The sequence below is a fragment of the Tubulanus polymorphus genome, chromosome 12 (genome assembly GCF_964204645.1).
Source record: "Tubulanus polymorphus chromosome 12, tnTubPoly1.2, whole genome shotgun sequence".
NCBI classification, from domain to species: Eukaryota; Metazoa; Nemertea; class Palaeonemertea; order Tubulaniformes; family Tubulanidae; genus Tubulanus; species Tubulanus polymorphus.
In genome coordinates, this window is record NC_134036.1 from 8,488,692 (window position 1) to 8,514,462 (window position 25,771).

At 37.2% G+C, this 25,771-nt stretch overlaps 1 long non-coding RNA gene across 5 annotated transcripts; it reads right to left on the reverse strand.

The window, feature by feature from the left end:
- Positions 1–2,884: 2,884 nt before the first annotated feature.
- Positions 2,885–15,630, reverse strand: LOC141914125 (uncharacterized). 5 transcript variants are annotated; one of them, XR_012620720.1, is made up of 6 exons: positions 15,105–15,630; positions 12,588–15,018; positions 12,411–12,497; positions 3,961–4,081; positions 3,388–3,585; positions 2,885–3,299 (listed from the first exon to the last, which is right to left on the reverse strand). It is a non-coding gene; the product is annotated as an uncharacterized LOC141914125 (long non-coding RNA). The 5 variants fall into 5 exon arrangements; XR_012620721.1 differs by having other exon boundaries at positions 12,588–15,038; XR_012620719.1 differs by having other exon boundaries at positions 12,588–15,053.
- Between the last annotated feature and the right edge of the window lie 10,141 nt (positions 15,631–25,771).

The window sequence follows — 25,771 nt, forward strand, 5'->3', positions numbered from 1 at the left end:
CACTGGGGTACCGGCACAAACCAGGTGGCGCACCAATACACTCAGATGCACTCAAACTGGATTTCTAGGTTCCCAAATGGAAATTTTGTAAAATAAGCCCTCCAATAGATTTAAGATCGTTGTTCAAAATAAATGTACGGTATATAGCTTTATAAAAAATTGATTTACTAATGAGAAAACTTGACTCGAATTCAATTAGAATGTAGAAGAAATTCGACGAACCGAGTAACCACTAGCGAACCTGGCGGATCCTCGCCTGCCATACGTGGAATCCTCGATTGTCACGATAGCGGTGCCGGTACCCCATTTATGAGCTTTATTCCAAAACTGTTTTCTTTGTAATCGAGGGTTTTTATACCAGTTGAAATTGACAGTCACCTGTCTAAGGAACGTGGGTCGTGAACAACATGGACAGGGGTCGTCCGAGTTTGAACCCAGGAAATCGTGAGGCTGATTCTAACAATCGGAATAGGGGACAAACAGTCGTACTTCAAATTCGAAGCCAGTATTACTGTCAGTAATTTCCAGTGATCTCGGTGCTAAATATATTACAAACTAGAGTTACAATATATTACAAACTACGACCAAAGCACGGAATGGTAATTCCCAGCGATCCTCGTTCAGAGATATTTCTCGCCGTCCATAGGAATTGCCAGAACACAGCACGTTGTGGACCCTTGGGAAAAGTCGCGGACTATTCCTGACCAGCACAAAAAAAAAATTCAACCATGAAAACTTGAACCACAACTGAAAGACTGACTAATTGGATTCAAACCTTTAAATACCTTTTTCCCCTTGTCGGGGATTAGAACCTGATGGCATCACTACACCCAGCAGCGGCACGAAATCCTTCCGCACCTGTTCGCGCACGTTCATGCGCAGCTTTGCCGCGCGAAAATTGCGGCATTATCGTTCAACAATCGGCCAGCCAGTTTTCACGGAAAATTATCAATGAAAATAACCCGCCTAAAAAAAAGAACCGAATATCTGATTGGCAAACGATGACATCATCTAAGCTACGCATAACAAGAATCGACACAGGCCTAAATAAATCCCTACAGGTGGTGAAATGAAAACAAAATTTCTTGAGATTGCGGGGGTTATTTTGCATTTGAAAAACAAAGATTTAACAAGAAAATCCCACCACCTATCAGTGTTTTGGGATTTTAACGACTGTAAGACAACTTTTCTGCTTGCCATTCACTTTGAGCAGCCACCTTCGACTAGTTCGCCATCTAGCGGACAATAAGGTAAGAAGCAGTCACGCCTGAGATGACACGGCCCATACCTTAAGGTTTACATCGCCACGCCCCACAAGACATTGCCGGTTGATTGGTTTTAATTCATTGTGCATTTTGCATTATGAACTTAAAAAACACATAAGGGAAATCATTAGAAGACAGTTCATTCATTGGTTTTTCAAGTCTACATATTACTGTTTGATATATATTGATACGTATATCAGACAAAGTCAGTATTGTGGATGACATTATGGACGCAGGACGGATTGATGTCACATGATAACCATTCACTTCATAGACTTGAATATTTCACGCGATATCCATGGAAAAAATATATTCCCTTTGAGAGATCGACTTTTGATATATGAATAATTCAAATGAGATAAAAAGAGATTTTTGCTAATTCAATAGGGTATTATTACTTAATCAAATATCTGAAACAAGGAAGTATGAACATATATTTTGGTAATAAATTCCCCCTATTCAATTCATCTTTTCAAAACGACCAAAAAACAGGTTATATATTGTGCATGGTCGCGAAAATGACAGCAAATACACATGATACAAAAACATAATTTTGCTTGACGTGAAATTGCCTTGAAACTAGCTTTATAATCAGAATGTTTAAAGCTGATGGAAAATATATGCTTTCTGAAATATATATAGCTGTAAGACATACGGTTATCAGGTGTCGTGGGATTTATTTGTCATCATAACTTCAAGATTTCCCGAGCGATTTCAATGAATGAGAGATATAGCGTGTAGATACAGATATAGACTCCGCTATTTCATAATATGAACATTGGTTTCATAATTGGTTTCCCACAACGTATTTTCATTTTCGAAAAGTAACTTTGGTTTGCAATGTGTATGAAGAAACTTCGTCCTCGCGCTTGTGGCCACGGAAGGAGTAGAGTGGTCTTTTGACAAGATGCAAGGTGAGTCGAAATATCTTTCCGGGTACATGCATAGAATAGAAATATAGTTAATTAAGTGGGAACGCCCACTCGTAGATTCACTTGTAGTTTATTTTGTTGTTATTTGGTACCAGTGGCAATATGTTATTTGAAAGAATTAATATGCAGGCGTGCAGTAGGTCTCGGGTCTCCCCTTGCCCCTAAAAATCCATATTTGGAAATTTCATTCTTCTATAATTAAAAAAGTACATAAATTTGTTTTTTAATTATAAAACTTAATCCTGCCTGCTTGGTGCGGAGTTTCCACAAATCTGTGTTTTTGTTTAACAAATGAAAAAAAAACACCTGCCTGGTCACTTTGTTGTTTAGAGAAGGTTGAGAAACAAGGTATCATTTTTGTAGCCTAATACATTGTGGTTTCCCATGCATTTACTTCATTCAGATAAATGCTTATCATAAAAATTGTGTTTCCAAAAGAAAATATATATGTCGATAAATGGAAATCGAATGATGGAATTAAGAATTGTTTGAATGCTCATATGTATAGACAAAAACGTTAATGAAATTCCTATTCGATTCGTTGGCGGTGAACCACGATCAATGAGTTTGCCCGCGTATATCGGCGATTTGTTCGATGAGACGAAGTCAAAACATCGGCTACTTTCCATGTATTAAAAACAGAGACTTCTCACATCCGATTAATTACCAGTTCATCAGCTGCATTAATATCAATATCAACGATAACTTTATTTTCCCTCGAATTACAACACGATTATACATACAAAATCATATAAAAGAATACAAGGGTAGTGTTATAGATAAGTGTCATCGTGGACTAGGGTTACGTTCCAGTCCATACGTCCATGGTGATATTCACGTTGTAATAAACGTCATGTTGCATGCAAATGTCGTATGAAAATCTAATAACTTTAAAGCTGTTTTGTTTTTCTGTTTCTGTACTTTACTGCTGTAATTGTAAAAATTATTATCAGTGTTTATTGTATATGTATACGTGGAGCAATAGATATTTCAAACAAAATAAAATAAAAGGGCAGTGTCTTGCAGCCTTCTTTTTCCTATAATTTCCTCCCTTGAACTACGGATATATCCATTGAACATCGCGATGAGAAACAAATAGTTCCTACAAAATAGAAATTGTCTGCACCTTATAAGCTAAATTGTCGATTACATGTATGCGAAAAACTGGAAATTGTCGTAACATTCTTTACAGTGAAAAGGATTCAAGATCGATCCGCAAGTATTGAACTGTTATATGCCGTCAGCCAATCTAATTTATCACCATCGATATAACTGCTTCTGCGCCATCCCGATGTATGTATTAACTCTATTCGTTGAATCTACCCTACCATCGCGCAAAGATCACGAGTCGATCGGGCACGTAGATCACACACTGTTATTACGGCTCTCTGTGAAATATAAACCAACAGTGAACTTGCGATAAAAGATGTAAACTGGGGTTCAACGGGTGTATTCTGGGGTTCAACGGTCAAACGAAGTAATTGAACTGAAACCGCTCCTGGACCGGTACGCGACTTAGAAAGCGATACATTGGCTTATCACGGCATTTCAATAATCCATCCTCGAGCAAACATCGCGCGGGCAACACCTAAAAGTCCGTCCCTTCGGGAGGTGAAACGAAAAATACAATAGGGCTCGTCTTCATAAGGAGAGCATAATCAAATCGACGCAAAGCAAAAAACAAAACAAAATAAAATATCAAAAATAGATTTTCATAGCTTACGATAGCTAAGGCACATCTAGCGTATCATATTTATATTTACCTTTGCGACTTTGGCGTCGTTCCGGCCCAGTCCGATTAATGAAATCTTTCAAGTTATCCCCGGAAAGTTTATCCTTGTCGACTAGTTTACGTAATTCGCCGTACGGGTCGGATCGAGTCGCCTGCATCAGAAAGTTAAATTCGACTTAGATCTCGATATAGGAATATCATTGAAATAAAACTGTATCAGAAAATCAGCATTTCAAAATTCGAATACGATTCATGTAATCGCGTGATGGAGATGACGATGCTTATAGCTTTACCAAACATAGATTACTCTTTTAAAATCGAAACATAAAGTTAATCGGTAAGCCCTACATAAGCAAGTCAAAAGCCGTTATGATAAGTGCCTTTTTCTTATAACGTTAAAACGTAATACTGAATCTATTTAAACGTCTATATTCGAAATAATACCAGTTAGTAACGACCCTCCCGTCTACAGCATAATGACGTATTTCATGCAGTCGTCTAAGACCTGGACCGGTGAAAAAAAAGAACTTGCGTTCAAGTGCACACTAGCAAATTCATTTTGAAAACTGTAAATTATCATCACAACATTACTCGATTAACCTGATCCTTTAAGGTGGGCGTAGGTCGGCCTCGCGACTCTTTCAAATTCACTGCAATTCACTGCAACCGCCAGCATCGATCGCGTCGTATCGACCCACCGACCGACGCTACCTTGCGACGGGTTGTGACTGCCAGTGACGCGACCTTTTGCCTGTAATACGGGAATCGAACCTAATATGGTAATGAGACGCGTTTTGAAATTATTATTTTGAGGGCTTCGTGAAATAAGGAATCGAGTGTTTATTCTCCACCATTTATAATCATGTTGCTTCGACCATAAAGACCAGTATATCAGCTTTTAAGTCAAGACTATTAAAAATAGCTATCAATTATGAAACGGAATCGGCCGCGGGGGTAGAAATTGCATAAGAAAGCAAGAAGCGAGTTGTTTAGTTCGTTCCAAGTGTTAGAGACCAACATTTCCCTTGTAATAGCCGGGGATTCGAAACGTCCTATCATCGCGTGGTTTTGTGCAATTTTTAGATACGGCGTCGCAACGATCTTCGCGCTCTTGTGACTGGCAGTTACTAGTCGCACATAGCCGCTGATAATCGCGTCGCAACCGACTTACGACCGGCGGTTCAACTCCAGAATAGGTCAATAAAGTTCCCTCCTGGGTAGTTTTCTTTAATGAAGTGAGTGGTTCGGTTCCTCATTGTCGACCGATTCTACTCATCGACAATGTCTACAATCTGATTGTCGGCCGATTGTACTCGTCGACAATGTCTACAATCCTGATTTTCGACCGATTTTACTCGTCGACAATGTCTACAACCCTGATTGTCGACCGATTGTACTCGTCGACAATGTCTACAATCCTGATTTTCGACCGATTTTACTCGTCGACAATGTCTACAACCCTGGTTGTCGACCGATTGTACTCGTCGACAATGTCTACAACGCTGATTGTTGACCGATTGTACTCGTCGACAATGTCTACAATCCTGATTGTGAAAAGCAACTGATGGAAGTATTTAGCAACAGTAATTTTCCTATAAGTATTACTGTTACTGTATATCTCCATACGACGTAGATGATCAGCACTTCAAGATCTGTCAGCAAAACACAAACTCTTCTTCCGTTACGAATATAGCTTTATTTCGTTAAGCAAACAAATGTTTTTTTTTCGGCTAGCTGGTTTATCCCTGTCACGCAGGTTCCAAGGCTAGATCTCAAATCAATCCGTCTTTATCAAAGATTCCAATATATTTATACACAATGTTATAGTCACTGTAATTACAATTGGTAACAAAGCAAAACAAAGCAAAAAAGATAACAAAGCAAAACACGGATTGTTATATAGTGCCAGCTCAGGGAGTTTGTTGCCTGTAAGTCTTATGATTTTGAGACAATGTTTCTGAATAAATAATTAGATCACGATTGGTAGAACACTATATCCGTGTTGACGCGATGAGGAGAGAATCCCACAATGATAATAAAAAGTCCGAAAATGAAACTTCGAGATTGTAGTTTATTTCAACGTTTCGACTATATCCTAATAGTCATCTTCAGGAATAATGAGTGGCATTCATTATTCCTGAAGATGACTATTAGGAAACCGAAGACAAAAAAAACTAGATTTAGACAACGAACTGAAAATGATTTTAAAGGCTCAAATGTTTAAGATAAAGCAAATTTATCATGGCATTTGACAATTTATCCTATTCTTACTAGTCCTACTTGTCCTTTCCTGTAAGCAATTACAGGAGCACTTCGTTATACCGACCTCGAATATAACTATTCATAGGTTTAATTACGAAACACGAATTTTATCCAAAATAGATTAAGTGAAAGGACGATTTAAATCATAGCGGATAACAACAACTTCAAGGGTTGAAACGAATATATCTTTCCTAGTCTCCTGAAGTTCGTAGTAACGAAGTGCGACTGTAGTTTTAGTTCCGAGAATCCCATAATGAGCGCGCAACGAACGACTTTCGAGAGCAAAATAATGCAGATAGCTCACCTTGATTTTTCTTGTTGATTCTACTTTACGACGAATATATCCTTCTTTAGAGAATATCTTACGGCTACTCACACCTCGTAATGCTTGAGAATTCTCCCATAATTCCTGAATCAGGTTTGAACGTTAGTTCTATCTAATCGAAGCGCATACGCGGCCTTCGATACGTAAGTTATCTGTCTTATTCTGAAAGATAGTTTCATCGAAGGTAACGTTAGTATGCCTCTGCATCGGGCGTCCAGCCTCATTACTCGTGATCGCGGTCGTGTATTTGATAGGGCGGCGTACAACAGTTCTTCTATACGGTTCCCACTCGACGTCGAACTCGATTCGATCAAACGCGCACAAAAGCTTTCTGGTCACACTGAACTCGCGATATGCTACGCGCCAGTGCAAATCAGCGCAAAGCCGATCAGTCTTGTCGCGTTTCCGCGGAAAATCTACGGAAATCAACGGATTCCGACGTTCGAATTTGAAATATAACGAGCCGTTGCGAGAATATCACGATTTTTGTGGTTGGTATAATTATTTTAGTAGAAATAGTTTAAATAATAATCATTCATTTCTTCCATACATTAACGATATTACATACCATATTCAATATTTGTTAGTACGGTATCTCACACGCGTAATGGTCACCGGAAAAGCCTAGTGGACGAAAGCAGGTGCCAATAAATAAGAAAGAAAACAATTTAACAATAATGATACTAAATACATGCATGGATGAATCATATATGAGGATATAATATAATAATAATCGGCTTGTAATTGAACAGGAAAAACTTATGCAATATTTGTTTATGGTAAATAAATCAACAACCATAATAATAGAAAATGACAATGTATTACAATAGCGATAACGAATAGTAATGTTAGCGAATGAATGATCAAAGCTGTGAATAACTAGAGGTCCAGTAACATATAGAAACCAGTGACTTTGAAAGTCACCACCGTCAATCATAAAGCATGTAATGAGCAAAATATTTATTGCGGTAAGGAAATACGTCTAGCTACCGATATGATATGGAATGGAAGTTATTCTCTTAATCAACGCCCAATAGTGACCGTACACGATTAAACCGATGACGTCGAAACTGTAAACAATCATAGAACATGTAATGAGCTATGATTTTGCAAATGATTTTGCGGTTACAAATTACCTACAGGTAACAACGAATTACCGAACTGAACAGTTCTATATGGTTCATCATTTGACCTCCCTGGTGGCAAAAAAATTGGGTATTGGCAAGAATTGGGTATTTCCAATTGCAAGCGAGGAAATGTATCCAATGACTAAGATAGCCGACGATTACGTGACAATTGACTGATAAAAACCCGTCTGATACGTTAAAGATCCCTTCACAAAGTAGCCCATCATGAATTTCAATGAAAAAAGGACAAACCACCATGAAGCTACAGGTCCTCCGAATTCAGGGTAAAATAAAATTGTTGGGCAAGATAAATCACAGGACGACCATGTTGAGTCCGATCGACTCAATTTTTCCAAAACCGACGGGCGATGAGGGATGTAAACATATGCGAAAGATCAAGATTAATTTAAAATTTACCTTGAAACACTTGTAAACCTTAAGCCGAGCGTAGGTCGTTGCGACGATCACGTCGGAACGACCAACCGACCAACGCTATATTGCGACTGCTAGCGACGGGTTGCGACTGCCAGCGACTCAAGGAGAGATGACTGAGGGTACAGTACAATCAGTCTGTAAGGAGAGATGACTGAGGGTACAGTACAATCAGTCTGCAAGGGGAGATGACTGAGGGTACAGTACAATCAGTCTGTGAGGGGAGATGACTGAGGGTACAGTACAACCAGTCTGCAAGGGGAGATGACTGAGGGTACAGCACAATCAGTCTGTGAGGGGAGATGACTGAGGGTACAGTACAACCAGTCTGTAAGGGGAGATGACTGAGGGTACAGCACAATCAGTGTGTAAGGAGAGATGACTGAGGGTACAGTACAATCAGTCTGTAAAGAGAGATGACTGAGGGTACAGTACAATCAGTCTGCAAGGAGAGATGACTGAGGGTACAGCACAATCAGTGTGTAAGGAGAGATGACTGAAAGTACAGCACAATCAGTGTGTAAGGAGAGATGACTGAAAGTACAGTACAATCAGTCTGTAAAGAGAGATGACTGATTGTACAGTACAATCAGTCTGTAAGGGGAGGTGACTGAGGTACAGTACAATCAGTGTGTAAGGAGAGATGACTGAAAGTACAGTACAATCAGTCTGTAAAGGGAGATGACTGAGGGTACAGTACAATCAGTATGTAAGGGGAGATGACTGAGAGTACAATACAATCAGTCTGTAAGGGGAGATGACTGAGGGTACAGTACAATCAGTCTGTAAGGAGAGATGACTGAGGGTACAGTACAGTCAGTCTGTAAGGGGGATGACTGAGGGTACAGTACAATCAGTCTGTAAGGAGAGACTGGCTAGGGACTTATCTTCATGGGTCAGCCTATGGTATATGTCTGTTGTTACGTTAAAAGAAAACCGAACCTGGGGGAATTTTTACCAGCATTCATAATTTTTAGCCAGTATTAGACATTCCGAAGTAATTGTCAGTCCTATTTTTTGTAGAATCCTTCACCAAGGGTAAAAGGATTAAGGTACTAAGGGCAGCGCATTCCGGGCGATACCCATATCACCGGGCACATGATACATAACTCACAAGCCTAGGTGACAAGGCGGTTTTTACTGGTCAGGCAAATAAAAAAAACAAAAAAAAAAACTCGCCTCCCACTATACACAAATAGGATATATATTCAAATAGATTCTTTCTATTCCCATGGGATATGGAGTTAAATGACCATGCAATAACGCGTTTATACTGTTTATTCCTGGTAATATGACAATGGCATCGTGCGCAAAATGAAAACGTCATTGTATGCTTGTGTATTGGTGTGCGGGAAAATGTCCCCCGGTAAAAAAGAACGATTATTATTCAAATGTATTAGGTATTATCTATCCCGAAAAAGATTCCTGTTTTATTGGCCTAATCGAATATGTATATGAATATCGGCAAAGTTTTTTTATTTGGATCCAACTCTACCGGATGTCCAGTAAAAACTGTCACTCAGCTCGTGGTTCTAATCAATTAACTCCGAGCGCTAGAGGTTTCCGGACACGAGTAATTCGTCCGAAAACGGATATTTTCTGCCACATAAACCATTTTCATATACATTACAGAAGCTTCCCGGGGACATGTGATGAGGAAACTTAGGAAATAGTTCTGGCATAACGTCTCGGAATGAAATCGCGAAACTTTTTAATACAAATTATTTCAGAATCAATACAGTTTTGTTCGATTGAAATTCCAACTACCCGCGGTTGTGAGAACATTTCCATCAAATAAAACGTGTTCTGAATTTACTTTGAGATTGATATCTCGGAATCTTACACTTAAAACCGTGATACTATCTCGGAATTACTACGGGAATAATTTCATGTCGATGTAAAAATGGTTTATTCCTAGATATTATGTCAAATTAATTCGGGAAAATATCGTTCCTCGACATTACCTCGGAATTAAATCTTTAAACCTATTTCAATGTTCAATTTTATTTTCGATATGTTATCTCGGGATTTAATCTGAAACGTTTTTTTCTTCGTAAAATTCGTTTTCAATCTTGAATTCTATATATACTCAGTTTTTAACTTATAGTCTTCTCTACCTGTAAAGTATTTACTAACCTCACCTCACTAACCTCAGTGGGCTCATTCATTTCTAACGTTTTCTGTAGACGGGTTTGGATTGCTCTTGTTTCCGTATCCCCTACTTTTCGTTGTACTGTCAGCAGAAATCGTTTAGGCGCCACTCATTTCAAAAATAACCTCGTCCACGGCTAGGGTAACCATACGTTTGATAGCGAAATGCTCCTCGGTCACTCTTTGTAATGCTGAGGTACGAACCGTGCAAGAAGAAAATTAATCCTTTCACTTTTTCGATATAGCAATTCTCCATGCCTTTTGTACATGCCTTACGTTGTCCAAAAAGGAAACTTAATAAGTAATCTAATATAGGATGATCGATATTGCAAAGTTTGTGTATGAAGGCTGTATAAGATCTGCTGCTTTTATGCTATCGGATGGTAGGTTACCTGAAATGGCTGTTTAAATTTTGTTAACTGAAAAAGTTGTTTCTATTTTTTTCTTTCTGTAGACCGAACCGCGTTTCATGCCTGCAGAACAATTTAACCGCTATCATTCCAGTCATGAGCCCCTACCAAAAACAAAATTGATCAACGTCTACCCAAAGAGTTGAAAAATGTTTCAGTAGTGAGTAATGTCCGCGCTGTACTAGTATAAACTATGGGACGTGAAATGAAAAATAAAACAAGTATGAGCGCTGAACCTAGTCACACACACTTTTTTACCGAATAGTTTAACATGACAACGTTATCACATCGCAAGGTGAATTCGTGACGAAAAGAGGGTTTGCAAAAAAAGTTAAAATATTACCAAATTTAGATTGATAATTCATAAGTAATATTCATAAGTGATGAAAATATCAAATTTACATCATCTTATCGATAGAGATCAAGAAAACATGAAATCAATGATATTACACGGGATTATTTCCATTTTCAAGCTGATTACCTAAAAGTTAATTCCACATGAAAAGTCTATATCAATACACATAACGTGTCATTTACTTGAATCCATAATTTTATAGCCATCCTGCGTGTTGTATTTGGGTTTCAAAAGTGTATGATTTCCGATAAGATTATGGAAAGTTTACGCACTCGCGAAAGGCTGCCGTCAGAGGATGGTTCTTATCGATTCTAACGATCATTTACCACGCAGGCGTTCACGCACTGTTTTGTTGAAAATTAGTTCATACAAAACCGCACAGTTCGTGGTTTTAGATTGAGTGCGTGATCACACTGAGCGCCCATGTGCGCTGGTAAGATTTCCCATCGGTCGAACCGATTTTTATATTCTCAAAAAAGAGGAGTCATTTAAGGAGATACTATCAAATACCTTCAGTTATGACGCTAGCAGTCATAGTTACCGGTACGTCATAAACTGAATTGATTTTCTTTTCCATACGAGCGTGGGATTGCTGTCGTAGATGACTTAGATCCTCGTCCAATACTAGCCAATATTAAACATATTGTCCTCCACCACAATGACCTTACAGTGCATTTGGTTTACTCGTATATAGAAAGAGATATATCTTTTTATCTTGAATTAATCATATATGAATCATGTGCTAGCAATCCACTATATATATGCAAGATTGCATCATTATCATGCTGATAATTATGATTTAAAAACTGCATCCGTCATATATCCTTTATTACATTTCTGACATCTTCTAATATCATTTATTACATCTCCGATAAAGTATCTAGGTTCCATTCAAATGCGATATATTCGATTGAACACGCATTATAGAGATCAAATGATTGTTTTACGGTATGAACTGAAAAGGAGAAAACCCTGTAAAATAATCAGTAATCAAATGTTTTCTTAATTGCAGAAAATAAGTTTGAGAACATTTATTATTTCATCACTTATTGATAAAACAATAAGATTATGAATCTAAATATCTTGATATTCCAACATTTAGAGAAGTAGAATGAAAATTTTAAACAGATAGTAATTATGTAATGAAATCTGCTTCTACTCAGTATTATCAATATCTTTAAAAAATGATAAAGTGTCTTAAGTATTCGAAATATAAGTTTGATATTATTCATTAATCTTTCATTAATTTTCCATCAAAATATGTAATCTCTGTTTCAAATTTTGTAATATGAACTGTATTTAATTATTCACCTTTAACATACTTATTTATCTATTCAAATCTATATCAGCGTATAATTACTAAAACCATTAATTCTTATATCACAACAATTGATGTATTAATTGCTCAAGATTTCATACCTCTTAAGGCTAACTAAGTCACTCCTTGTCTTCGCAGGTCCCTTCGTAAATCAGTAGAATTCGATCGAAAAGTAGAATCCGGCCTTCCTTGATAAAAAAATAAAACTCAATTTGAGCTGATACGAACTATATACTTCACGTAAATCGGGAGGAAATTCAGCGAAGTGATACGCGCACTTTTAATCAGTCCAATGAATCCGCGGTAGAAATGAACACTTTTAGTGATAGTGACCCTGTTGAAGTTTCATAGCCGTTGATGTCAATGGTGATTCAATTGAACACGTTGCTTGTTCTGGTGGAGATAATCAAGTGAAATCATGTTCGAAATTGGTTTTCCGTTTTGTGTTTCCTTTTAGTTCGTGGAGTTCGTCTGACGACAATGTAGATGGCGCTGATGATGGTACAATAGGGGCTACATGCTAAATTCGAGCCACCGCGAATTTGTAGTTTCATGCTGATATACATGGTATTGAAGTTTTAGTTATTCCCGGTTATCTTATGGCCGGCATAGTACATTCATCAGTATGTGGTTTATGTATCTTTGAGACGCGGGAGCGCACATTGTACTGGTATCAGGCAGCATGACGTCAAATGCTTAGCAAGTAGTCAGTGCGCATACAGAACATTCGCGCGCCTGTTATTCAGTTTTTAGAACAATATATTTATTCAAGCTCAGTGTTTATCGAAAAGATAACATTTATGAGTGGTATATGGGTAAGTTATCTATCTATTGAAGGAGATCATTATTAGAATTTTGATGAAGAGGCTACACTTGACGTTTAAGAACTTTGTTATCGCGCGTAAGGGCCCTGGAAGAAGGTTAGTGTCTGGTCCGCCTTTTGACAAAGAGGTCGAACCATTTTTCCTGGTATTCGCATAGACGGTGTATAAACAATCCGTGACTGTTCGCCGGTTTTTTTTATTTTTCTTTGTTTTTTTTTTGGATAGTATAGCAATATGTCACTTGAAGACATTTATATGCAGTCAGTAGGCCATAGCACTATCTTGATCTGCCATTTCATATCCGGAAAAGGCCATATCTTTTAAATTAAATCTCATATAGATTTGTTGTTAATGAAAATACAATCCTACCTATCTGAGAGTAGGTATTGTTGTTGTTATATTTTCGCATTTAGAATTTGGTTAGGTTGCGTGGTGTCACTTGAATTTTGGTAGGACCTGGCAATTCGGGATCGAATTCAGTTTAGAATTTGCTATTGAATTTCATGATAATTCACAATACATCATTCACATACTTTTCTACACACGACGCGCGTTGGCCAATAACTTCCTAGCAAATGCGCTATATCACAATCTTTGAATGAATGAATAAATGAACACTTTATTTTTCAAATATAATTTACAGCATAGTGTACAAAAGCATAATACAAAATCCAGTAAATTAGACTCGGAGGGGCCTGTAGAAACTAAGGAATAGTTAATATGAAACAGATCCCTAAAAAGTGAAAAATGAAGAAGAAAAAAGAGAAATGCAATAAAGAAAAAAATACGCCCACAGTCAACCCTTAACACACAAAATGCACACATAATGATAACAGCTTGATCAAGATGCTGTAGTCATTTAATAAGCCAGTTGTTTTGTGTAATATTTCAATAACTATAATTTTAGTTTGAATTAGAGGGTAACTTTAAAATGTAATCGAGCACTAGTTGCTTTCTATAATTTCTCAAGAACATTTAAGAATATTCCAGGTTTTTTAGATTTTCACTGATGTAATTCCAAAGTAAAGGGCCGGATACTTTTACTTAATTTCAGTTTTTCGATTTCTTACTTAATTTCATATTCTCATTTATCACATTCTTTGAAATATTATCATTTGATTTATTTTTTTAGGTACGTCAAAATCGTTCAAATATTCAACGAGAAAACGAAGTTCTATTTTCATACATTTCACTACTATTACTACATTGAAAAGATATTGTTTAATCGTGTAATTTAAAAAAATGGCGTGATTTTTTTCGAATCTACCGCAAATACAAAAACTTTTTCGTCAGGATTATATTTTTCATTTGAATAAGTAAGGTAACTTATTGCTTTATTTAAGTTATTATCTTCAATCTTCAATTTTTACCTGTTTCTCAACGCGTAGAAATTGTAGCTTACAATGATTTTTTTCTTTATAACTAGCAAACTATAATTACAAATATCGATTTATTTTAAATGATAATTTACATACATTATGTACCGTTACTAGAAAATGAAAAGGAACGAAATGTTTTATCAGAAATATCTTTAATCAAAGCATACTTATTAAAATGCAAGATTTCCCTTGATCCATTTAAGCTAATACTTTTAATTATAATTCTGTTCCTTTACATCAAATTATTATCAAATAATTAATTACAATTACGTCCATGGGTACGCTAAATGTACGTTTGCATGTTAATGCTTGAAGCCGAAAGTAAAAAAAATAAATTCATATTTTAAGTTTTCGTACGCGGAAAGCAAAACAATATTGTGGTTGTGAAACCACGAAGTGAATTCTCGAATACAATTCAATTCTTCCATTTGTGAAATCCAACAAATGAAACAGGGAATATCGTTCATTTGTACGTTTGATGTTTCGACCCCGCTTCAAATCCAGCCCTTTCATCAGTTCAAACGCACTAAAAATCAAAATTCTGGATATTTTTAAAATTACAAAACAAGTCTTTAGGATTATTTGTACTCACCCGGAGACGGCTCTACTTCGTCCAGATTATCCTCTCGAATGATTCAGAGTTTCGTACCCGCCGCAGTCATATTTTGCTCCTACTCCTCAAGTCGAGCTGGAGCCTCAAGCAATGTTTATATCGCGAAATGAATTCTATCCGTCTCGTTTGAGACAGACCGGGAAATGAATGGACCAATGGATTTCTGTAGGAATTCTGAGTCGAATATAGAGATTGCGTTTTGAGAATCTGGAATCGAAATATTTTCGGTTTTACGCCGAATACAGCCGAGATATTCGTAGAACAGTTGCGTAATAAATTCACCACTGCAATGACAATGACAGATTTGCGAAGTGGAGGCCTACTATGCTTATTTGTGCGATACCTAGTGCGATAAGGAAGCGTTTATCAGATGTTATGAATAAATAGGCATTACTAATATCTAACGACGTAGATAATGTATGGTATTTCTAGGCGGGCTCCATAGCAATCTGTACAGTAAAATAAGCGTATCATCATCACACACCTTCTCCTGCGCGGTCACGTGTTGACTGAGCACTGCGTACGTAGCCTAGGTTACGTCTCTCATTCGCTGTGTACGTTGATTGAGTTGTGGGCTTGCAAGAAATTTTAATCAGTCGGGTCTTGCCTTAAACATATCATTTGTTCTATCGGGCTGACGGCAGATATGACGTATGTATATCGATATATCAGCAAAAACCATCGACCCAGACATGCTTCCTTTATATGATAAGTACGCATAGGAGACGTCGCAATTTCACGGCTTAGACATCAAGCCCAGGCTGGAATATTGCAAACATCATTCACAATGAAATACCACAAAAGTCATTAGAAACGACTACTACAGACGTGTTTCAAAATCATGGTCATATTTCTAACAGTATCTAGTTCCAACTGAAACCATTATCGAAATTCTACAAAAAAAAACTACGTTTGCCAACCCAAAAATTAGGCTCAACGAGAAAAGCGATTTCACAGAATACATACATCATGTTATATCAATCTACGATATCTATTCGATAGTCATGGCAACTACAAAGCATTTAACGAAACTCCATTAACAAATAGATTAAAACACACATCTATATACAATGCTATACCACAACGTAGGAAACTAATTCTATCTGACCAAAATTAAGACCCTGATGAATTACCAAAAATCTATATACAATTTGGTAATATAGATTGTACTATAGGAAAACTTTTATCATCTCAAATTTATAGAATTCTATTAACGAATGACCATGTAGTATACTCATGCACAGCACTTAAAGTATACGACCAATCTTTCAACGCATAAACACACCTAAAAATCATTCAGGACATCGTCTACACGCGAATTACCAAAACAATAGAAAGATACTTCATCAAACGCACACTCGCAAACTGTCTTTTACTTCTCGCACAATCCATTTCGTACAAAAATCATTACAATCTAGAATGAGGCTCCGGACGCATCAACACTATAATTTATTTCAAAAACTCACTAATAGATCGCCTAAACCAAGAAATCATGCTTCAACAAAACCTTCGTATTTGAAGTCTTAACAATAATATACTTATACACCTGGACACAAGAGGACTGAACGTAGTAAACAGAATCACAATCGACACCATTAGCGTAGTCTATTAATTAAACCCAACGCCATTTTTTATTACTTACACCTAGATATCCCGACTTTGACACTTGAGGTATGTTCTGATTTAGATCGAACAGGGATGACGGTCTATCAATACGCATAGAACTGCCTGACCACTTTTGCTCTACATCATCACATACGCACTAGTTTACTGTTTTTGATGTGTTGACCGTAAACTCAGTCTCATTGCCGCGATAGCTGGAATGCTGCCTCCGTTTCTTGGCCTCAGGGTAGCAAATAGAACCCGATCAAGACTGTATTTATCTAAACGTACAAACATGTATTCAATATTCACGTGTCTGTGCCGCTTTCTTAAAATCTGACGGTCTATCAAAATGCGCATAGCACTGTCCGTTTAATTGCGATACATTCACGGACCTAACATGCACTGTATATTAGAAACACAAAACTGCTCCCAATATGAAACTTTTACTTTTAGGCAAATTCAGACCAGATGTGATGTACCGATTGCGCACCCCTTGACGAAGAAACCCATCCTAATCGGAGCTGCACCGTCGATGTCGTACAACTACACTTCGGATACCTCAGGGCCATTCTCTCATCTGGAAAATTTCCGTTTCGAAATGCGCTCCCTTCCTACGTATCTAGTCAACACGCGGGATCATCAACTTAGAGGACTTCTACATCAACACCTACCCGGAAAAATTAACTACGATACACTCTCGGACTATTAACACGTAGAAACCGACCAAAAATATAGAAATGGACGAAATGATCTTCAACCTTGTAATATTGCTATTTCCATAATCTCGATGTCTTAAATTAGGCAGCCAAGAAAATTCACCCCAATCAGTTGCTTGCCAGTTCAGACTGAATGGAAGATTGTTTGAATGAACCGGAACCGAATTTCCAATTATGTACCTCGATTTAAAAAGAAAAAATTATGTTTTACTCGACCGCCGATCACACAACTATATTTGTACTTCGATTTCCGATTTCAAAATCAAACCCCCTGTTTCGCTCCCGGCAGGTGTGGTGGGTCTGTAAGGGATACTCAATCGAAATATCAAACGAAATTTACCAGCCAAATAAATAACAGGGAAAATCCCTATTTTAATATAAAAAAAAGACATCACCTCATCATTGTTGAAATCGATTGATATATGTTAGCATTCATGCTGGATGTGTTGGCGCTCGTCCTGTTCACACATAGCTATTTCGGAAACTGCCTCCAGGATTATTAGTCTCATGCACCCACAAATGATACCATCAGAAGACAACGAAAGTGTTGTCGAGGGGAATTGATGCATTTCAGAAATTCTACAATTCTTTTTTGCCGAAATATACAAGGGATCCAGCATCGGACTCGTACCGGTAGGTTTTCCAAAACATATCAACATCAAAAATATACGCGTAAAATCAGCTAATTTATCAATAGAATATTTCTATCAAATATAGCATAAACCAAGGGTCCCAATTAATGAGGGAGGGTCCAATTCAAACCTATTACCAGTAATTGTTAGTTAATGTCGCTCGTATTTTGTAAGAAGAAGATCACCCGCAAACAATACTAGGAAAAGAGACTATCCGAGAGTTGCTGCCTATTCATAAAGTTTATATAATAGATCTTTTCTTGGAAAATACCAATTATCTGGCAAACTAAAAATCAATCATCGATCAAAAATGCCTCCAACAGTCCTCACTGTAATCACGACTTGCTAACAAGTCCAATTCTGGGGCCCGCTGCACAGTCGAGACTTAAGTCCAAAAGTAGTCTTAGATCTTAAGACTGGTCTTAAGTCATTAGATTGGCCATCGAACTGAGTTAGTCTTAGACTGGTCTTAAGTCTAAGCCACGACTATGCAACCGGCCCCTGGTCTTAAGTCATTTCAAACACAATTCTTTGGAGTAAATGGATCAAACTGGTGTATCTAAAACTTCTACAGCCGACAGATTACTCCCATTTCGCGTTTCCATTTCACCCTCATTCTACCTAATTTCATAAAATTTTGATCTTTTTTCAGGGTGCTTGGATCCCTACGGGACACAGCCTCCATTGGCTTTCCAAGCATCCAGCCGCGTATGTATTTGAATTGTTTATAATCTATACATCATTTATACTGCATATGTACATGGCGCAATAAATATTATCGTCATTATTATAAACATTTTCAATCGAGTTTTTAATCGAATTGGAAATGAATGCATCTACATATTTTATTTATTAATTTTGAATAAAAGAAGCCAATTGAAATTACAATTTTATTCAAGTTGTATTACCACAATTTATGTGTATACTAAACAACAGAATTGACTAATCGAAACTGTGATGATCTCGTATTATCAGCTGTTACCAGGTGAACTAGAAACGCATAGAAGTGCAAAAGATTGCTCGACGACCTATCAGAAATTGCCGGTCAATGATATTATTGAAGATGCTTCTGCGTGAATTGAGCGAATTCTGAAATTCGTTTCCAGTTGAAAGTGACGATTAGTTCCCAGTGAATGGAGTTTCATGCGTCAGCTTTCGAAGTTGTCACTGGTAGGCAGCTTTGGAGGTAGTCACTGGTAGGCGCCCAAATTTGTTGCTTCGAGATTTATTTCATCTTCAGTATATCGATTTGTTAAGATCGGGTTCAAGGTAAGCTCTATCGGTCTATGATTGAAGTTACATGGTCACATTTCGCTTGATGTTAATAATATTGATAATAATATGATGAAAAAGTGTTATTTAACTTCAACGATTAATTGTTTTGTGGCGCAAGGAGCTTATTATACAGTTCATAGGCGCAGATAGTCGCAGAACAAGGTGCTTTTGAGATTTCTTTTAGGCCACACCAAAAAAATCATGTTTTTCAACTCCATGAAGGTAGAATTTTTGCTATTTATAGAAAAATGGGCAGGAAACCGTAAATTTTTTTCCCAGGACCAAATTTCCATTGAAAATATGATTACCAGCTGAAGACCACATGAATGGTTGAGGTTTTTTTTGTTTTTAAGACATAAGATACTACATTCTGAACATATTTCACACTTGGAAACTGTTTATGAAAATAAAATCATCAAACTCTTGAATAGGCTTTTAATAAATTTCGCACGGAATTCCTGGAATTTTTCAATCCAAGGTCTCATTAGCAACGCGGTCTGAGCACAGCTGTACCATTTTCAGTGTCAAATTGTTAAATCCGATGTAATAAAACAGCTGGTAGCACTGTTATCATTGCTATTATTGCCGCATCGACTATCCGCAAACTGTGCTAGATATTTCACTAACCCAGTTCAAAACTTTAATAAAAAAACAAATCGTTTTAACCATTCATCCGGAGAAGCGCCATTCGAAATTTTACATAGAAAACTGCGCTATGCAAATGAATATAATCCTTTTCATTATTTAATGTTACTCCAATTCAACCCTTATTTCATAGAATAGCACAAATAATATTAGGGGCGCGGAAAATAGTGTTTTTCACGTGGACCTTGAAGAGCTTTATAGGCCGCAAACTTGGAAACACGATGCAAGTCGTAGGTCAAACGAAGATAGGTGAATGAAAATTGCATAGCCGTTGTGGATGATTTAGATTGGGGTAGGGAATATTAATGAATGCTACAATGAAGAGATACTCTGGTAATAATATTGGCCGTTGGCAGCAATTAAGACAGGTTAAGTTGTTGCAAATGGTGTTACGATTAAGAGAAGTGACAGTGAACTACTCCCACTCATCGGGGGTCGAACCCGGGTCTCGTACATAGAAAGCGAGCGTGTATAATAACGCTTTAAAATTCATAACGACGCTTTAGGACTTAGACGGGGAATCCAGGAAGAAAGCTACTAAATATTTTGATGGATATATGAAAGCTGTGGGTACTGGAGTGTGTAATGGGTAGTGTAGTGTGATCTGCGTGCATTTTGGTGGCCAGCACACAGATCACATTGTTCATTGGGGTTTAGTCCAGGACTCGCGAGATTTTCAACAACACGGAAGTAATGTGTAATAAATGATGACTTGAATTGCATGACTACCTACCACCCCTCATTATTGTTGGAAAACTAAACGTGATCCGCACTGACTAAAAATTAGTAATAATAATCAATAACATTTTAGAAATGGCCAGAATTTTAACTTAGGTTCTATCTCACTTTTATTTTACAATTGCGATTGGTATAATTTTTTTTTTAAACGGCCGTTAAGGCTTCATGTTTCGTCTGCAATTCACTGCAAATAGTTACGCAACTACGCACATTTCAGTGTTTTTGGCAGCTGTACACTCAATCGGCACCGTTCGTGACTAGATTCACTGCGGAATTATCATTAATTAACATCGCCATATCACATCATCAACTTATATTGTGCCTTAAAACCCTAACAGCCGAAATAATTGAAATACACACACGATTTCTATCATTGAAAATTGAGAGAATGGCCGTGTTTGTGTTCTGCTGCTTCGCGTAAATCCCGCGGGGTGGCGCCACCGCGCGGAGTGGGGCCGATACGTCTAGTCGGATGGTAGTCGCACAGCCTGGGACCCTGGTTTTGTCCTCCTTTTACCTGCAACGTCCTGTAATGTCCAAGAAGACCAAAAACACGATGATATATAATAGTCGTTCTTTATTATTGAGAGTCCGAAACCAGAATGATTATTATAGTCTTATTATGTCGATTACTAATATTATTTATAAGATAATTAGGCCTACATGATATAGGTTTCAATACAAAAAGTAATCTGCCTAAAAGATATACACTGTACTACTAGTTTAGTACAAATATTGCTTAAGTTACTCAAGTTACACGGTTTGCTTACCTGTAATGTCCAAGAAGACCAAAAACACGATGATATATATATATAATAGTCGTTCTTTATCATCAAGAGTCCAAAATCAGAATGTTCCAGAACGGTCTATGCTGGACCTTCTTGGTTTTGGCTCCGCCTTCTTGGACCAGGCAACCGATTGGTGGGTAGAAACCAAGCTACAGTGGTGTTTACACAGGTGAAAGTTTGCCTAATAGTTGGTCCACTAATGGACTGATTTTTGGTTGAAGTAGTTTCCTTAAACTCTAATAAAAACACACTCGAGTCAGATGTCACTTTATATCGGAGTTGTATTGTAAACAAAGACGTGTCAGCTCTGCTTGAGTATGACTGATTTGATTTACTAAATAATTGATATTCAAAAAGTCAGATAATATGAAATTGAATATGATGTATGAATGGGTTATTTCATACTGATAAAAATGATGCCCAATATGTGATATAAATCTTCCATAAAAAAGGAGAAATCGTAAATAATAATTTAGTGTTGTTACATGGTCACAAGGGGCGAATATCGTTGAGCATTTGAAACCACTTTCATAGTGGGCATGGTGTCCCTGGACCCCTAGTGTACTAATGCCTGCTTGGCCGGTGTTACTCGAAATTATACTGAAAGCAACTGTCGATACAAGGTTATCGATATAACCTATGAATATATATGGTGATCTCGATAACATTGAACTTTCATTGTTGGCTTCGTCATAACGGTGATCTGTCTCGTAGAAATTAGTTAGTCTGATGGGTATGGAAACTAAAGCGATATATGTCCCGTATATCTCAGTCTTACCTCGGAGATGTGTCTCGTAAACATTGAGTCTGATATTCGGAATAGATAGATATCATTAAATATGTCGTCAATATAAGTCTAATATATCGGGGATACAGGGAGAAACACACTAACTAGCTAATAGGATGGTTATATCAAAGCTGTGGGTAGTTGAGTGTTGAAGTGGGTAGTGTAGTGTGATCACAGATCACAACGATCATACTTAGGGCAGTAATATACGTCCAGGGAGAGGCAACATGTCAAATAAGTAGAAAAGTGTCAATATTTCAAATTTTTTATAAAAATTGATTTCACACACCCCTCCAGCCGACACACAGCAGGCAACAGGACCCACTGTCCTGCAAGGCACACAGCCTCTTGTCCACACACAGTGGCCTCAAAATTTTGTCCAAGCACATAGGATCCGACCACCGAGGTGGGCAATTAAAATATACGTAATATTATAAATTTAGTCCAATCATTGATACCGCGTTAATTCTTGAATTGTTGATAATTGAAGTGTTAATTAGTAATGCTTTTCTAGTCAAATGTCTCTCATAACATTCGAAAGAATAGTGATAGATCCTCGGAAGAAAGTTACAATCATCGAAAATCCATAGAAGATTTGAAAAAATGATTTTTATGGGTTTTTTTGTTTTCGAAAATACAGTATTTGTGATCATATTTTATTGTGTTCGTAAGTTTCGACAAGAGATTTTTTGCACAATCATTTATGCGATGTGATCATAATTTGATGCGTGAATTTCAGGGTTGGCTCACCCCACATTTGACTAAGGCTATCCGGTCTTAGCCGGTGTTATTCGAAATTATGCTCAACGCAACTGTCGATACACGGTGTCGATTATCTTAATTAAAACGTTCATCGTCGGCTTAAATTAAAACGGTGCTCTGATGCGTTATTTTTGTCTGATGTTGGGGATGTAGAAACTTATGTGGTTTGTCTCCTAGATATCAGTCTGACTTAGCGGATCTAGAAACTTCAGAGATTTGTCTCGTAAACATTAAGTCCGATATTCGGAATGAATAGATATCGGAAAATATGGCGTAAATATAAGCGGTATATATTTCGGGGATCTAGAAACCAATAATATCTATCTCATGACTATTAGTTCGATATCTAGAAATCTAGAAACTGCAACGATCTGTTAGGGATGGATCTATAACTGTTGACCTGTCTCGATACAATGTTTAATTTAACACCTCACAAATGTACGTATAATGCATATCTAATTCTAGATGACTAAGATGAGAGATTCGTTCGTTTTGTTGCTGGTTTATTTCCTGAGTGCCGGTAAGAATGATTCACCTAACGTTTAACAGATATTTTGATAATATTTGGTGTTTTGATAAAAATCGATGTTTTCGATGAATTTCATTAATCATCCTTAAAATATCCCTGAGACGTTGCAGTCCGTAGAGTATATAAAAAAATGTTTCATTTTATTTAGGATGTAGTATCCCGGGAATTGGCGATGATTACAGAGGAACTTTGAATCGAACGCCGTCCGGTAAAACGTGTCAGGCCTGGAATTCACAATCACCCCACAATCATCAGTTTTACAATATGCTGGCGGACAAGGAAACCGCATCGAACTATTGCAGGAACCCTAGCAAATCACCGCTCGGAGCCTGGTGCTATACCACTGATCCGGCGACACGTTTTGAATATTGCTTCGTTTGTAATTGGGTAACAGGTAACAATCCCACAAAGTCAAATTCCCCCGGTAAATACTCCCCTTTCAGAACACGATCGATTTCACTGAATTTAGCCTCACCATGTAGGATTAAATGTACTCCTGTTGTTATTGCGATTCTGCTGTCGTTTCATAGCTTATTCGGCTCGCTATCGAATGTAACAAAACAATGGTCACACGTGTCAATGAACTTATTCGAAGTAATGAGCGTATTGTGAAAGGTGTTTCTCAAGCATTTCTAATTTCCCATTGTTTAAACGCCAAATTTGCATTCGAAATATTAAGCCGATCTATTCTACTTCCGACCTGGTCGTGTCAAAAGCAATTCAAGCGTTTAGTTTGTACTTGAAAATAAAATGAAATAGATTGATTGATGAAATACAAAACAAACAAACTCAACTAACTGACTACTGCTATGATACATCTTCATTATCTCATATTTTGAACCATATTTGTATTTCTCAGTCTAAGTTATTAGTATTTGATGAAAGAACATATTCTAGTTACTGACATTAGCTCGAACCTTGATTATTGTCTAAGTTGTACTATAACTATAACATGCCAATGGATGTGTACATGCGCCTCTCTCTGATTGGCTAGAATCCTCGCATTCGAAAGAAACTGACGACATCAGTGAACTAACGGGGAAATTAGAATTGTATGTTTGACCACTGATTCTTCGTTTTTGAGTCCATGGTTTTGGCTCTGGTTTTATCGTGAGTTTGATTAACGTACATAGAGAACAATGGTGGGGATTCGAATAACGTGCATCTTTTATTCATTCAGAAAAGAGTAGTATCATTACGTATATACATGTAGAAATTGATATAATAATTCTAATCAGGATTATCTCGTCACGCGGCACCAGTTTAAAGAGCCCTTATAAAGCCGCAAAGTACATTGAATGAAATTGACATAATGTCAACCTCTTACGGTCAACAAATGAAACATATCGTACAATGATAACGAATCAATGAGAAGTGCTCATGCGTTTGTTTCCATTTTTATAAGAATCAATTCCAAACAGATGAATCAGATTCGAATATTCACTTCTTCGTTATACGAAAAACGATTTAGATTCCATGGTTATATGAATATCTTATGATTTCTCAACTTTCATCAAATACTTAGGAATGCCATTGAAAGATTTTCAAACCATTAAACGTTTGGGTAAAAAGTTATGCTAAAATTGATTACGATCGGCTTTTTAGATAATCTCCAAGAAGGTCACAATTTTAATGATTTTACCTTGGCAGGTTTAAACCTCCCAAATCCAATTTGCGAAATATCGGTCCTCTTTGTCGGCGGTAATGAAAGAATACATAGCGCAAAGTTTCTATTCTGCGCCGGCCACATTTTGTTCACGAATCGCTTACGTAATCATAATTGAAAGTCGAGATCAGAGGCGGATATAGCGCTCTATGGCCCACGCTCAATTCATAAACTGTTCCGTATATTTGTTTTTTTTTTGTTGAAAATATGAGCCTTCTTTGTGTAATTTATGACATATCCTTTTTTCCCAACTCGTATTCCGTTTTCTTCAGTAGAGTATAGTCTGGTAAATAGCAGTGAATTAAAATTTCCTGACCAGTTTGTCCAACTGCGATGAGTAATAGATAAATACAATACTACTGTAACTAAACTATACATAATAATAACTTATTAAGATGCAGTATTATTAAAAGAAAACTTAACACAATCATTATTGACACAGTCAACGTCCGTAATATAACCGCGACCATATTGACCGACGTGATTTTGGACGTCATAACGTG